Source organism: Heteronotia binoei, chromosome 16, assembly GCF_032191835.1.
Source record: "Heteronotia binoei isolate CCM8104 ecotype False Entrance Well chromosome 16, APGP_CSIRO_Hbin_v1, whole genome shotgun sequence".
In the NCBI taxonomy this organism is placed as follows: domain Eukaryota; kingdom Metazoa; phylum Chordata; class Lepidosauria; order Squamata; family Gekkonidae; genus Heteronotia; species Heteronotia binoei.
Genome location: NC_083238.1, coordinates 3,445,850 through 3,459,088, shown reverse-complemented (window position 1 = coordinate 3,459,088; position 13,239 = coordinate 3,445,850). Strand labels below are relative to the sequence as shown.

Here is a 13,239-nt window from a genome sequence, read left to right as displayed (position 1 = left end):
GTGCGTGCCTCCCTGCTGGACCTGCCTGGAGGGAGCTGAGGAACACTCAGCTTCGGCTGGGGGGCTGGGTCTCTCACCCGCAAATGGCAGGGGAGCGGTCGCAGTGACCCCTAGCCCTGGCCAGGCCACTGGTTGGGTGCCCTTGCCATTTATTATGATGTTTAATAAAGTGGCCCAATTTTATACCAACGCATTGTGTCTGACTTTATTCCGACCTTGGGGGGCAATCAGTCAATTACAAAATAAATGCTAACTATATAAATGTCCTTGCTTTTCATAAATAAAAAAGACACTGTTTTTTAAGTGTTCAGAAAAGAGGAGAGAAAATCTTTTTTTGCAATTTGTGTTTTATGTCTTCAGAAAAAAGAGATCTCAAGATTATTAAATTTATGATATGATTGTAAAAATATCACAATAGTAATGCCTCAGTAGCAATAGAATAAAACTTATGGTGACAAAATTACTTGAATATGATAGCCTTACCTTTCCTAAGGGCTAAAGCCAGTATAATAAATTGAAGCATCTAAATTGAAGCAGGAAATAACCTGCTAACAAAAGTCATGCTGCAGCAATGGGAAAGGTTCTTTAATAGTTTTTAAGCAACCATGGGTTGTATTTGTTAAAATTATTTGATTTGACAAACCATTTAACAATTTTGCAAGAAGGGGAGAGGAAACCCTATAACTGGTTTGATCCAACTGTTTAATTTGTAGGACTTTCTAAAGATAAAAGAGTTACCAGCAAGGGGATTGACTCCTTCACCATCTTAATTGGAATGGTCCAAAATGAACACACTGATACAACTAAATGGTAATAGAATCCTCACGAGGGCCCACGCCTCTCACAATGACCAGCATTCCCTGCTGCAGGAAGGTTTTGCTAGAAACTTCCCAAGCGTGCTTTTAAATATTTCAAATATCAAAGATTCTGCCATCTCCTTTGGGAAAATATTCTTCAGCCCAATACATCTAACTGAAATATGACTTTAGTTATGTTGGCTCTGGAAATGGCAGGTCACAAGGGGGCAACTCCATGTAATGAGGATTCACTATACCAAAGTCAAGAAAGCTTTTCCCCTCATTTTGTTTGCATTCTTAACTCATTTTGTTTGCATTCTGCTGCTATACTATAAGAACTACACCGAAAACTTTAGAAATACTATAAGAACTACACAGAAACTACACAGAAAACAGAGGCAAACACCTGTGCTCTTGAACAGGAAAAAAGAGGTAAATATTTTATAGACATGTTATTTTTAATTTAATTAACAAAATACCTCAGCAAAAGCTATTCAATATTGAAATAGAAGAATTTAATTGCACGCACACAATCACATCTTGAATTTTTATAGATAGGCCTGCACATCTTGGATAACTGAAGAAGGATCAAGTCAGAAAATAAATGTAATAGTGTTTTTGTTGAAATATTAGACTGTGGCAATCCAAATTTTTTGACTACTGCCCAAGCCCAAAACTATGAATCACAATAAATGGCTTATGACTCAAATAAATATGATGGGTGCTGTCCTAGCACAGGAAAACTTTGGGTTTTTTTAAGAGTCAGAACTCTTAAAACTAGGAGGGCTAGGAGGGGAGATCCCCCTACCGGCCTTTGACGGTGCGTCACTGATACCAGTGCGCAGGGTCAAAAGCCTGGGAGTGCTACTGGAGTCCTCCCTGACAATGGAGGCACAGATAGCTGCCTCTGCGAAATCCGCCTTCTTCCATCTTAGGAGGGCGAGACAGTTGGCCCCCTTCCTAGAACGTAGCGACCTAGCAACAGTGACCCATGCAACGGTCACCTCGAGACTAGACTACTGTAATGCCCTCTACATGGGGCTGCCCTTGTGCCAAACTCGGAAGTTGCAGCTAGTGCAGAATGCGGCGGCCAGGCTGCTACTGGGACTGCCTCGGTGGGAACACGTGCGGCCCGGGCTGAAGGAGCTGCACTGGCTTCCAATTATATTCCGAGTTCGCTACAAAGTGCTGGTTATTACCTTTAAAGCCCTATATGGCCGAGGCCCTGTCTACCTTAGGGACCGCCTCTCCCCACATGTTCCCCAGAGAGCACTAAGATCTAGCTCCCAAGGCCTTTTAAGGATCCCTGGACCAAAGGAGGCCAAACTGAAAGTAACAAGAGAGCAGGCCTTCTCCGTAATGGCCCCCCACTGGTGGAATCATTACCAGAGGAAGTGCGAGCCCTACGGGACTTTAGTCAGTTCTGCAGGGCTTGCAAAACCACCCTCTTTATGCAAGCATATAAGGAGCCCTGAAAACAATACCTAGCCATCGAAATATATCCACTGAACATAGCACCTTAATTTATTGTAGTTTTAACTTTTATGTAACCGTTTTTAAATGTATGTATCAACTGTATTTTAAAATTGTTTTATGTAAATCATGGGATACCATGTCTTGTTAGCCGCCCTGAGCCTGCTTCAGCAAGGAGGGCGGGATACAAATAAAAAGATTATTATTATTATTATTATTATTATTATTATTATTATTATTATTATTATTATTATTATCATCATCATCATCATCATCATCATCATCATCATCATCCTTTGCAACACAAGGAAAGCTGCTCCCACCCTTAGATGCATTCTGAAGAGATAAGATAGGGTGGAGAAGCCTGCACATCTTATAGGACTATCAAGCAACTTTACCTCAGGCCATCCATGCCCTGAATTCCATCTGTCAGAAAAAAGTAGTTACTTATCAGAATCAGCATTCACCCATCAAAGGAAGGGAATAATATTTAGTTAAAGAGCAGTGATTGGTATGTTGTCAATATGTTGTAAAAGGCTTTCATGGCCGAAATCCATCAGTTGCAGATTTTCCAGGCTGTGTGGTGGTGGTCTTGGCATTTTGAGACCTGACGTTTCGCCAGCAACTGTGACTGGCATCCTCAGAGTTAGGCTATGTTCAGCCACTGCTGATTTTTCAGGTTGGCCAAGTATGCAGTGTCTTTCATGTTCTTTTATTCTTGTCTGGATGCTACATTGTGTGGTCCCGATGTAAACTTGTTCACAACTGCAGGGTATGCGGTACACTCCTGCAGAAGTGAGGGGGTCTGTTCTGTCTTTTGTAGTAATTGGATTTGATGGACCATCTTGGGTTTCCTTTGTTTTGTACTGGATCTTTATATGCCTATTGTGGTGCTTTGCTTTGAAACTGGAGCTGCCTTGAGATCATCAGATTTGGAAAAACTGAAATAACCTCTTGATGGAATTTCTTTAAGAGGCCCTTTGAAGTTTGTGCGTATAAGCCATACCAACAAAATCATTAATACAGATGCATTCTATTATTCACTTAGCAGTACATGTTGGCTGTTATTTATTGTCTGTTCCCACTGTTGACACAAATAAAAAGAATGAAACAACTCATTTACTTTGTAACCATAAAAACCATTCCTCCTGTTCAGAGCTCGCATTTAACACTTCAATGTCAGATTCTGAGAGATACAAATAATGTACTTTAATGAGCTACTGTAATTCTTTACTGTTAAGTACTTACATGTACAGATTTAGCTAAAAAACTTTTTAAAGGTAGAGATTTTGAATAAAACAGGGCAGTCACATCTTCAGTCCACACTGACTGGCTTATTTTTGGCCTGACCTTGAACTTAATATTTTCTCTCAGCTCTTATTTACTGAGACTAATCAATATTTAAAAACTATTGATCAGTTGTTCTATTGCAATGTGACTGAAATGTGGGAGCTTGGGAATTACAATCAATGCTACAAAGAGACAGAGGGGTATTTACACTACCAAAACTAAGAGCAAAATCACTTCACTATGGGTCCCAATCACTATGCAAAATAATTATAACAACAACAACAATAATAATAATAACAATAGCAGCAGCAACAACAACAACAAATAAATAAATAAATAAAACCATCCGCAATCCTGAATATCAGGATGCAAGTGGTTTGGATTAGATTGACTGGTATGACCATTAAGGGGAAAAATGGAGAAAACATGAAAGTGATTTGGGGGGGAAAGCAGTTTCCCTTGACAGCACAGGAAAATCACAGTGCACAGAATAAAATCAGTGCATGTACTGGATATAAATGTTCTGCTGTGCTGGAGCAAATCAGGGTCCAGTACTCTGTACTTAATTCAGGGGCCAGTTAGAGGCCTTCTAGTGAAACTGTGACAGACTGTCAAGGGTAATGTTTAACAGAGTCTGAGAACCACTGGGTGCATTCAAACTACACTAACTAATGCATTTTACATCTGGATTTTTACTGTGTAAGAATAGCAAAAATCTGGATGTAAACTGCATTAGTTAGTGCAGTGTGAACATACCCACTGAGTGACAGGCTGTTCAAACAATTCTGTGAAGTCAGTTAAGAAATTACAGTTGCGAACTGACAGGTGAAGAAGAGACCATTAAACACTGGCTGTGAGATGAGAAGGAGGCTAAGTCTGTGAGAAGATCAAGGAAAATCCACATTCAAGCCAAAAAGGAAAATAGCTTCACGTAAAGAGAAGTGATCATTGTCCAGTTAAGAAGGGAAATAGCTTCTAGTGAAAAAGAGTGAACCCAGGTCTGTGCATAAAGAAGAATATGGGGAAGTGGGTCACCCAAATTCTAAACTTCTAAACTTTATGAATTAGTGAAACTCAGAAACTTATGCTTGAGTATTTAAGCAGAAACTGAAAAGAAAGCCTCTCTCCCTAAAGTCTTAAAGACCTGGTCGAATAGATGGAAAGGGAGCCTTAGAAATCATTTTACATAGGTATCTATGTTGATGTTACCTTCTTCCTCACATGCAAGATTTTCCTTCTGTATTCTTTCTTGCAGATACCTCGTAAATCCATTATCTTAATATTTGTTTGTCTATGGCTGCCTGAAAAATTCTGAAAATATACAGAATTTTTTTGGGGGGACCACTGGATAGCTGCAATTACAGGGCATTTAAAGAACTCTCAGTGCATTTAAATGCCTTTCAAGCACCACAGCATCCCTGCATCACTTTCAATGCTTTCCACCCCCTCCACTTGAAACAATGGAGGATGGGGCACTGTCAAGCATTGTATACTCATTTTATATTATAGAAGCCAGATTCTAGAATTGTTACTAACCCAGAATTAAATATGGGCACATCAAAGTAGCAGCCCCCACCTTCCTTCTTTCGCTTTTACTAACAGATGCAGGAATGTCCTCTTTGAAGATAAGACCTCCTGGGACTTGTTCCCAGGCTCAGCCAGGCCTGAACCCAGGATGTGCTAGCTGCAATATAGATAAGGAGCCCAGCGTGTGAATTTCACACCTGAATGTAGAATTGTTTATAGAACCTTTGATGTGCCATTTTAAAGCATGTATTCTAGTGTTACAAAGTATCAGTTCCAATCTTCAGCTCAAATGAGCCAAATGGATTATCAATAAACTTTGTTTCAACTTTGTTTCAAAATCCAAGGACTGGTTCTTTTGAAATCTCATGCTTGACATTTTGGAACTGATCCTTTGTTAAGAGTTCATATCTTTATGAACAGCCACCCCAGAGCCCCAGATACCTGCAAATCAATTCAGCATTGCACCCTATGGGAATCGGTCTCCATAGGGAATAATGGAGTGCCCAGCAGACATTTCCCTCCCCCACCCTTGCTTTCTGATGACCCTGAAGAAGGGGGAGGGTCTCCAAACCGGGGAATCCTCTGCCCCCAAGTGGGGATTGGCAACCCTATGTAAAATGCATTATCTAGTGTAGTAATAACACACCAAAGGTGTCTCATTTTGTCCCTTTATTTACCTTAAGTCTCTCACTGTAAAGGTCTCCACCAATCATTTTCAATATATCAAATTATAGTATTTTGCTTTGCTCAATTTCCTTTCTCAAATCATTTTGAGGAATGAGCAGTAGTATTCCCTGTGTCTGTTGTGAAATAAGATATCCTCTGTTCTTCCTCCATATCGTGCACCCTTCTTATCACAATGTGATTATAGCTATAGAACAAACTAGAATATATGCAATTCAACCAACCTCTGAGTGTGCCAAATGCAGAACTAAGGAATAAAAAAGGAAACACCAATTTTCTCCCTTGGCCTCATGGACAATGCAATAGACATTTAATAGAAACTTAATGCTGACCAGAAGCCCTCATGCATTTCAAAGAAAACACTTAGGAGAAACAGAAAATATGAGATAAAGTGAAGTGAATTGGGATCATGAACTCAGCCTCAAAACCACTCTTACATTTTCCAGTAGGATAGTGTGGAATGCACACTGTCATGAGTCAGTCAGCTTCCTCCTCCTCATAAGAAAATGGAAGTCAGGCTGTGCACCTGTGGAATGCCTGCCTAAACAGCTGGATTTAGAGCCAGAGCCAGTAAAGGATGTGTCAGGTGATGAGGGCTGCTCATTCTGGCAGCAGACAAAGGCAATGGGAGCATGTAAGGCTAAATCTAGCATTTCAGATTAGATACTTTCTGCTTACACAGCAGGCTCACAGACCAAGACATGGTTGTCTCATGTTTATGGAGTGTCCCTACAGAGTTGAAATAGTTGAAGAATGTTACAATATTCTGTGCCCTAATATTCCCCATTGATTTTGACAGATTATATACATTTACACCATTTTCATAAAATTTCACTGAGGACATGATGTCCGTTAAATTTGTACATGTGGCACAGACATGTGTCAACTTCAGAAGGAAATATGAAAAGGGTTGGGAACCCTACCAACCATAGGTAACTATTTCAGATGAAAATTGGCTTGGGGATGGTTCCTAGAATTAGGAGCACACATTAAGACTTTGTTGATGTTTATTTCGTAATCATTTTAGTTCATTTTAGATTCTGCTTCTGTATTCAGTGTTTTCTTATTATATTAGCCTGGTGAAAGACTTGCATACCAAGATCACCAACACCAGGTGAGCGAATTATAATAGTTACCCAGCAGTATGAAGAATATCCACATATGGGTGGTGTCAGTGAACCACAAAGGGCACTGGACCAAAAGCGGGACTGGTGGGACATAGCTTGAGAAGGCCACAAGCATGCTTAAGTAATATCCCTAAGAGTTAATACACAGCTAGGCCTGACTGAAAAGAAGAAAAGACAGAAGAGTTATCAACATTCCAATCTAATCTGTAAACTTGCCCTATATGCCTTCCTATATCTCTACTGTGTTCCTAGGCAACAATAGAAGTAGGGGGCTCTTAGAGCTCCAAACTGGATTTATCTGGTCAAGGGGCATGCAAAGTAGAATTTCTTTCTGTGATGTAGATCCTGTCCAATGGGTTTATGCCACCATGGCAGAGGGTATCAGTAGTATGTAGCTGCCTCTTGTGATGAAATCATGCTGGATGTTGCAACCAATTAATTTGTGTATATGCTAACATGTGCCCATGTGTCATCAAGGGTATACAAGATTGTGATCATTTTGAAAGAGTTCAGAGCAGCTTGGTATTGCAGGCTTTGGCTTGGCTCTGTTCTCTGGCAATTGCAATAAACTCCCCCCCCTCCTCCCCACTTGGACTTTGGCTGAATATCTTTTATTGGCTAAAGGCATTCAGATTTGCAGATTTGTACAATACTTTAGACCTAGCTAGGACTAGAAAGGATAGCGACTCCCATTCCCTGACTGGCCTCGCCTCCCAACATTCCTCTATCATTGCCACACTGGACTGCTGAAACCTGGGCCTTACTGCCACTGACAGCTTCATCAGCTGCCGTGTCTACGTCTCCAGGTTTGGCTGGCTCTCCAACATCCGCGATGGTCCTGTCTGCCTCTCCCAGCTCCCTGCCCTGTCTTCATCAAGGCAGAGAGGGTTTGCTAACTCTTCCTCCCAAGAGGGACGTGTGGGGGAGGCAGAGCCACCTCTAGACAGGTAGCTACAATTACTGGGCATGTAAGTGAGCAAACTCAGAATAATTAGCTTTATTGTGCATGTAAGTGAGCAAACTCAGAATAATTAGCTTTATAATGTTCTCTTACATGAAGGTGTTTGGCCTCTACATGCACAAAAAGGGGTCTGTCTATAGTTTCCAGCAGCAGTACATAAGCTGCTTGCCCTATTGGCTTTCTTTCCAACCTTCTCAATAGTGCCTTTGAGGCACACTGTTTGGCACATCCACATGACTTCTTCATATACACATTAACAGAGTGCTATGGAGAAACTGAGCTTTGAAGCAATGGAGAAATGGTTCCCAAACCAGTGCAACTCTTGAGAATTGGCCTGTCTAGATTCGAAATAGTTAAGTCAACTGTAATAAAAGAATTATGTGAAAGGGTATGCAAAGCATCTATTCTACAGGGTGCATATAGCTTACCACAGTTATGCAATGCATCTACTGCATAGTCACTTATGCAATGCATCTATTCTACAGGGTGCATACAGCTTACCACAGTTATGCAATGCATCTACTGCATAGTCACTTATGCAATGCATCTATTCTACAGGGTGCATACAGCTTACCATATTACACAATGAGGCCCATAATAAGTTCCACCACAGAAAAAATTCCATACTAAAAATTACCCTATTTGGCGAACATCACCATGAAAGGCAACAGCATGACAATCAATACTACAAAAAGTGAATAACTTTCCCAATTCCTCAATTAATAAAATTAGATTAAAATAACAGTGTCTTCAATTGAATTTGGTAATATTCCCAATCTTTTCCAAGTACAAACTGAAGAATGACGACAGACAAGATTAGATCTCAACAAACTCTTGAACACCGTTTTGCTATATTCTTCTTATTGACATTATATAGTTCTGAAGAATGGTCATAAATAAGTTGACACATCTTCTACAAATGGCTCACCAAAAATGAATATATGAATGCAAATATGTATGCACACAATAGAACTGTCCATCAAAAATCCAACTCTGTAATATTTGCAGATATGCGCCTTTTTCCAATTGCACTCTTAAATAGGGTGCATTAATGCACCTCGGTGACAATCCTCTGACTCTGATGTTAATTGCTGACTGAGACTAAAACAGTCAAGTCTGCATTGTTTATTTCTAGTTGGTGAAAATGTGTGTGCTGAGTGCCATCAAGTCACTTCTAACCTATAGCAACTCTATGAATTAATGATCTCCAAAATATCCTATCATTAGCAGTCCTTTCAAGTCTTGCAAACTGAGCGCTGCGGCTTCTTTGGCTGAGTCAATCCATCTCATGTTGGGTCTTCCTCTTTTCCTGTTGCCTTCAACTCTTCCCACCATCACTGACCTTTCCATTGAGTCTTCTCATATTGTGACCAAATTACAGCAGCCTCAGATTGGTCATTTTAGCTTCTAGGGATTGTACCAGCTTGATCTGATCTCGAATTTATTTCACATTTTTTTACAGTCCTTAGCATCCATAAGTATTATCCAACACATTTCAAATGGATCATCACTCTTCCTTTCAGCTTTCTCTATTGTCCAACTGTCACATCCGTACATAGTAATGGGGAATATTATAGCATGAGTTATCTTGATCGCCATTTTTTCAGCAGATGTGTACAGGCACTCTACCTTGGATCCCTTCTGTTTATTGTAAAATGAGGAGGGAATGTCAAGTGCTGACAGCCCAAAAGAAACATATTTTTTCTATGGAGTTATCTTGATCTTGCAACACACTTCAGGATCTTTTCTAGCTCTTTTGCATAAAGCATGTTGGTTAATTTTTTAAAAAAACCTTTGTATTTTAACAAAGTATCAATAAATCATAATTATTTTGAGAAATGATGTCAGCCAAGGTTCTTTTCATATTCATTTTTAGTACTATTATTGCTCCCTTTCCTTCCTGTCTCTCATTGTGTTAACTGAGCTATCGAGACAAGAAACAGTCAATTAAAAGCCCTATGTGAATGTTCCAATGCAAAATGTCCAACTGCACAGAAAAACAATTCGAAATTAAAAAAAAACAAGTTTACAAGTCTAAGACAATGAATCGATTACATCGTGGGTGTTTTCAATGTTAACTTTTAACAAGTTGCCTTGATTGCCATACCATCAGCAGTCCCCGGAAGGATATATCATCTGGCTGCTAAGTTTTGTGCATTTCTTAAATTTGAATTTAAAAGTTCTTAAATTTGAATTTTTACTACTGTATTTTATGTCTGATTGAATTTGTAAGCTGGTTTAAAGACCATAATCAATAATTACTACTACTACATCTGGTTTAAAGTATCAGTTCCGGGATGCTGACCACTGTGCAAAAAACATCCTCAGATGAATTCAAGAAAAATAAATGGCAGCTATAAGAGAAATAGCTTTTTGCCTTTTATGTTGTTGTAAACTGGCCTTTCCATTAGCGTGAAGTAATAGTTTGAGGCACAATGGAAGTTTCTACAAACCATACAGATTGAGCCACAGCCTTTACCTATGGCTGTAGTTACACACATCCTCTGTCTTCAGTAATTGATAAGATATAAGCATTTCAACCCAAAGAACAGATCACAGTGAAACAAGATCTGCCCCAGTCTGTTTACTAAATGGTATTCTTAGATAAGAAAAAGTGGAAAGGGTGAATTAGGCAGAAAGATCTCCAGGGAACCTGAAACTTAAGTATTGAACATCTGTTATGTTCTATCATAAACAACAAAGCATAAGCCAAGGAGGTGCCATAATGATCTCCTCAGAGAACTGACATGACACCCCCCCCCCAAAAAAAAACTATGAATCAGATCTACAACTAATTAAAGCTAAGCCAGCTAACTGCTGAACTGCAGTTACTTCAAGATAAGCAATACACACCAACAACTGGACAAGTCAGAAGATCTATCTCACTTATTGTGAATCTTCCACCAATTTCCCACTCAGCTTACGCTGCGCTCACATTCCTCTTCTCAGCGATTTCACACTATCTACCTTCCTTCCGATTTCACACTATCTACCCCAGGGCTGCAAGTAACGTCGGCATTTTCGTGCTGCAAACAGAAACCTCTAAAAAACAGTTTCCGTTTGCCATGCAAAAATGCCGACGTTACTTGCAGCCCCAGGGCAGATAGTGTGAAATCGGAAGGAAGCTCCGCTGAGAAGAGGAACGTGAGAGCAGCATAAGCTGAGTGTGAAATCGGTCCTCCTTCTCAGTGGTCCAGGGGTGGGGCAGTCATCACGTCTGGGAAAATAGCTCCTCATCTCCACAAGAAGTGTTGCCAACCTTTATGATTCCTGGAGGGGTGGGGCTTCTTTCCTAGATCTTCAGTTTGTTGGCAAGCCTGGACTCTCCTTCTTTAAAACAATCAGCAACTCAGAAAGAAACACCCTAACTGGAACTAACCAAAACCTCTCAGGTTCTGAGGAACACTGGTGGAGAAGAAAGCAGAAACTCCCTAATAACAGAGACACCAGGATGGATAGTGATGGTGGCTAGATAGGAACCTAGATTCTGACAGCAAGCCCCTTCAGCACTAGAAGCCCATTTGGGAGAAAAACTCTTGGGTGGGAAGGAATGTCCCACCCCTGGACCACCAAGAGGAGAGATTCATGGTAAGTGAGGTAAATCTTCCATTCTCCAGTGGTCCAGGGTGGGGCAGTCCTCACATCTGGACTCTAACAAAGCAGCATGCACCAGGAAGGACAGAACTCAGCTCCTAGGCCAGAAGGGTGTGCTGTAGAATTGGGGCAAATGGACCACATCCTCCACCCTATGAAAGGTGGAATTTACTTTAGGAATAAATGTTGGGTCTGGCCACAGAACTACTCTGTTGTTATGGAAGATACAAAGTTCCCTATCTACTGAGAGAGCCCTCAGTTAAGACACCATTCTAGTCAAAGTGATGCCCATGAGGCAGATGGTCTTAAAGGTGAGTTCCTTAAGAGGGCAGGTAACCATGGGCTCAAAGGGGGCCCTGGATAAAGCCTTGAGTACGATGTTGGGAAATGGTGAACGTAGAAATTCTCCAAGATCAGCACTTGTTCAGTTGACAACACCATCAAGATTTGGTGCTTAAGATGAGGCAAGGAAGATGAGATATCAGACAAAAGCAATTTGGTTTCCTGGGCCTGTCTGAGGAAAACTGGGAGAACAAAATAAATTAGAAACTATAAGCAGTCAGCAAGTTACTATGATGGGCAGCCCCCATACTTCTTCACCACAGCCTGCAGCTTGTGCTCCAGCTTCCTCTTCCCACTAACACACCAACATCACCTTCTGTCAACCCACCAGCCACCCTGGCCTACACACCAGAAAGGCAGAGGGATGCCACTTCTTGTGCTTCACCCAAATCAGCACTTTCCTCAATTTACATGCATCAGGCACTGGGTTACCAAGACTCCACATTCATCTCCTCCCTCAAGGGGAGAAAGGACATTTTCTCCACAGAAAGGTCTGGCAGAGATTTCTCACATTCTCCCAGGGGTCCCTTTCACTTCTAAATCCATATATCTGCAGCCTGAAACACAAGTCAAGAGGAGAATAGAATCCAGCAAGGACAGTAACACAAAATGGAAATACCACAACAGTTGCAGTTGTGTGACAGATCTTGATGAAGTGCCTAAAAATCCAGGCTATAACACTACATTCCAACAGTGAATTCAAAGCCTTGTGGCGAAAAACATCTGACTCTTAATAGACTAGCAAAGACCATTCAAAGACAAGAGCCTTCCTCTCCTCGACATCCATGTTCTTCAGCAGACTTACCAAATTTCTCAGTTCCTCTCATCTGTTGTGATAGAATGGCTGACAAGGAAAACAGTTCAGCTGACAAAAACTGGCTGTCTGCTTTAAGGGACAGGATGTGAACTAACAAATTCAGAAACCAGAATGCATCAGGCAACAGTGTTCAGTCATGGAGTCCTAGCACAAGACAACAAGAACCTGGGGAAGGAATTGGTTCACCAGCATCACTTTCAATCCCTTCTGTGGCCATTTGAAAGATATGCACATACTTCCAGCGAAAGTTGAAAAAAAGATTAAGCAGTGTTTTGCATTTGCTGCAATGTTTTGATATACTTTGTGATACTGAAAGTGAATTGTGTGTCACTCACAGAAGGAGAGACCAGCATTCTCAGCCTTTAAAGTTTTATTCCCCCTGGCAATTATTTTCAATTCTTTTAAATTGCATTAAATTAGGAAAGACATTGGCTAATGGAAAGGAATCCTCAATTTAATGTAAAAAATCTGGTTAAGTGCAAGTTCTCACTTTTAAAAATAATTTTTATACTGGTCTTTTTCTCATTGTAGTCTTTAGAAACAGTCATTAAGATCTGGGGCTATAAAACTGATTGTTATTACCTTGATTGATATTAATTTGTTGTGTACTACACTGAGCCTTTTGGG

At 40.5% G+C, this 13,239-nt stretch overlaps 1 protein-coding gene and 1 pseudogene across 1 annotated transcript in view; one reads left to right on the top strand and one right to left on the bottom strand.

Moving 5' to 3' along the window:
- The window catches only part of LOC132585365 (denticleless protein homolog), an 86,858-nt pseudogene extending 73,788 nt beyond the window's left edge, over nucleotides 1–13,070 (top strand).
- The window catches only part of THSD7B (thrombospondin type 1 domain containing 7B), a 713,545-nt gene that overhangs the window by 663,925 nt on the left and 36,381 nt on the right, over nucleotides 1–13,239 (bottom strand). The gene's annotated exons all lie outside the window — the stretch shown is intronic.